The 3,857-nt window shown below is 37.6% G+C and overlaps 1 pseudogene; it reads right to left on the bottom strand.

The window, feature by feature from the left end:
* Positions 1-3,374: 3,374 nt before the first annotated feature.
* The window catches only part of LOC101651328, a 5,235-nt pseudogene continuing 4,752 nt past the window's right edge, over positions 3,375-3,857 (bottom strand).

Below are 3,857 nucleotides of genomic sequence, written 5' to 3'. Positions count from 1 at the left end.
CAATGTTATCACATTATCTAAAAATCCCACTCCTAAGTATATCAATATTTAATCATTACAACAGCTCTTTGAGTGACCTATTTACAAGCATTGTTCAAAATCTCTTTGAGATAAGCTGGGTTCAACTACATTTCATCCCTGAAGTCTCCCTTTAAGTGTCAATTACATGAAGTTGGAAAAGTTTAGAAAGTTTTAATATGATAGAAAAATGTTACTAAAACATATGAGGATTTTTTTGTTGTTGAAATTAGTTGTTTTTTACTTCACTCCTGAATGGAATCAGGATATTTATTCATTGGCATTAACATAGAGAATGGAACTAAACAATAGCAAGTTGGCTAAGCGATGTTAGTATGAGTGATTATGAAAACTACTCAATGTCTTTTGGGAAAAAAATCATTTTCTGAATAAAAGAAGTGAATTTCAAAATTTCTTTAGGACTTGCCAATATTTTCTTTGACATTGCTAATATTTATTTTTATGGCTATTATAACTTTCTCCATCATTGGAGGTAGGATTTCATAAAATCACTTTTCCCGGTTATATAGTGCTGTTATATCAGAAATAGGAGCCCCAGTGGCATCGTGGTCACACACTGGGCTGTGACCCAAAAGGTCAGCATATAAAACCAGCAGCAGCTCTGCTGGGGAAGATGGGTCTTTCTCCTCCCCTTTACAGTTACCGTCTTGGGAACTTCAAGAGGCAGTCCCATCCCCGGTCTGTAGGTTCGCTATGAGTCAGCTTTGACTCATGACAATGACAATGAATTTAGTTTAGTTTTTATAGCAAAAACACCAGAAGGTGATGGTTTGAAGAGATAGGTATTTATTTTCCTCCGTGCTTTCTTTTTGCAGCTCTTCATTCTTGGTAGTAGTCAGATCCCTTCTTTTTGCTCATTTCTCTGTTTATCTCTTCTGGGAGAAACGACGTGACTTAAATAGAAGTAAGCCTGGTGGAGGGTGAGACTCGAGTCAGGCGGTTTTATAAGGCGATGACTCCAAATAGACCTCACCCCAAGCTGGCCTCATTAGCATACAGAAGTTTTCATTGAAAACACATAGTACAAAATGGAGTATCCAAACTTTAGATAACAAAATGAAGGCAACGGCTAATACTTTAGCTTTGAGATAAATTATAAGTGGAATGTAGTGAAGCGTTCTAGATCTTGTATCTGTTGTGCTACATATTAATTACAACTGCTCATACTCATTGACTTACTAAAGCAACACATTATGCAATATGGGGCAAGTTCTGTTTTATGGCTTTGGGTTTATAATTGGTTTATATATTTCCATGTAGAACAAACTAGATGCAAGAACAAACTTATCCTAAAGCGAATCTACAATGAAAATATTACCTGTGAAAATCTTTGGAACAAAAGTTTAGGAATATTTTTCTTAAGGAAGGTCATAAATAGAAAATGTAAAACAATAAAAAAATTAATATGAAATATGTTAAGATTAAGAATGCAGCTAAAAAGACAAGTGTACTGGAACACACTGAGCACAAGTGTATCATACTATGCAATCTCTTAAATTAAATTGTTCATATCAATATTATGCATAGAAACATCTGTATTTGTTCCAAGAGTAGATCTATTAGTTGGCACCAGGTCAACTCTTCAATCATTTTTATGTTTTTTCCCCTTCTTTTTCTCTCATCCTCTCTCTTCATTTTTTCTCTCATCCTCTTCACTCTTTATCTTTCTCCATTTTACTCTTTTCTATCTTCTCATCTCTTTCTTCAGAATTGCCCTTCTTGCTGTTTTTCTGTCCCTTCCCATTCTCTCTCTCCTTCTACCTGTTCTCTTTTTCTCTCCCTTCTCATCTCTTCTCTTCCTCCCATTCTTCCCTCCTCTTCTTTCTTAATCCTCCCCCTTTCTTTTCGTCTATCCCTCTTCTTTTTTACTTCATTTCTTTCCAACTCTTTCTTCTTCCCTTGCTTTCTTTTTCTTTGTTGCCCCTCAGTTCTCTCACATCTGAGGTAGGCACGGACTCTAAATATGTTCATATAAGCAAACAGGTGATCTTTGGAAGACACTCAACTGGAGAAATCTATTAATTTGGCTCAGCAGACATGTACCTTCCAGAGAGTTGAACCTGACTGGGTGGGTAGATGGGGTACTGGTGAAACCTTTTCCCATAGACCTAACAGTCCAGTTGTTATAATTCATATAGCTGCAATGCTACCAGGTGCCCAATAAGCCTCTTAAACATAAACAAGCAGCAAAACAAAAACAAAACCCCACAAAAACCCAAAAAAACTTCACTGCCATTGAGTAAATTCCAACTCATAGTGGCACTAAAGGACAGTGCAGAACTCTTCTTGTAGGTTTCCTAGATTAGAGCTATTTACGTGTGTAGAAAGCCTCATCTTTTTCCTGTGGAGGAGCTGCTGACTTTGTGGTTAGTAGCCCAATGGATGCAATATATCCTACAAGGTTGGCGGTTCCAACCCACTGTTCCAGGGAGAAAGAGGAGGCTTTCTGCTTAGTCCCATAAGGCATTATAGGCTCAAAAACCCACAAAGGGAGTTCTCCTCTGTCATTTAGGCTACTGTGAGTTGGAATTAACTCAATGGCAGTGAGTTTGGTTTTTGGTGTTTTAACTCCTGTGGTAAACTGTTAATAAGACAAAATCTTCTCTGTTTTAGTGACTAAGTAAACACAGTTCTGGCATGCCATGCAATTTCCTCAATGTCTCAGGAGTGGTGGTAGCAGGTAGACCAAGATTTGGAGTCACATTTGCCTCAATCCAGATCTTATACTCCTTTGAGAACACCAGGTAGCCCAAGAGGGGTGTTGGTGGGTCTTTAAGTGGACTTCTGAGAATGTATTTCTGCCTTTCTGAATATAGAATAGAACAAGCAGATTTGAATTCAAAGAGGAATAACTTTCAGGATACTTTAAAATTTTCATAAAAAAGTGAAATTAAATAATTGAAAAATAAATACACATTCAGTGGATTATGGCATCAAAATTGAAACCTAGTTTACTTAACTTTGAGACTAGCGATAGTTTTATAAAATACTGTGTGGGTCCTTTTAAGTCTATTGAAACCTGCAGATGTTGACAAGCTAAAGATTTCTATTGGATTTTGTAGCCCATTTTACTGATATTTGAAATTATAAAGTTAGTGTTGTTTTTACATATTTTATTCAACACATATTCAGCAAAGTAAATCTGTTATGTTAAAGCTAAAAAGATTAACATGGTGATCTATGCCATCCATTTTTCATGATGAAGTGAAAGAAAAAAAATGGAACATAAAATATGAGATAATTTAATTTGATCACTTCAAAAAGCTCCCCCCCCTTCACTGGGTGCAAATAATTTTTAATAGGGTGTTCACTATTTCTAGAAATACATGGAAAAATCACCCAATGCTGCCGGCACTGTTTGCAATCCTGGGCTACAAGTCTGCACACTGCAACTGGACCTAGGAGGGCAGAACCTTTCGTCTCGCCTTTATTATTTACTATGACTCCCACATGATCTTCAGAATAAAGGAACACACTGTCTTTTACCCGATACGGCCTTTGTTGATGTATCACCTACGCAGGACAAACCTACTTTCTGAGCTCAGCATCTCCTTTCTTGACCGTGGCCATCACCATGTCACCCACACCAGCAGCGGGCAGTCTGTTCAGCCGGCCCTTGATCCCCTTCACAGAGCGGATATATAGATTTTTGGCTCCTGTGTTGTAAGCACAGTTGATCACAGCTCCTACCGGAAGACCCATGGAAATCTGGAATTTTTCACCGGACTACCCTTCACGTCTGTGTTTCAACATCCTGAACACCAGCAAGAGACAGACAGGAAGTTGGTCAAAAACAGTTAAAAAATATCATTTTGGGG

Source organism: Echinops telfairi, unplaced genomic scaffold (genome assembly GCF_000313985.2).
Source record: "Echinops telfairi isolate 266 unplaced genomic scaffold, ASM31398v2 ScPeMD7_443;HRSCAF=831, whole genome shotgun sequence".
NCBI lineage: Eukaryota > Metazoa > Chordata > Mammalia > Afrosoricida > Tenrecidae > Echinops > Echinops telfairi.
This window is presented reverse-complemented; position numbering and strand designations above follow the sequence as displayed.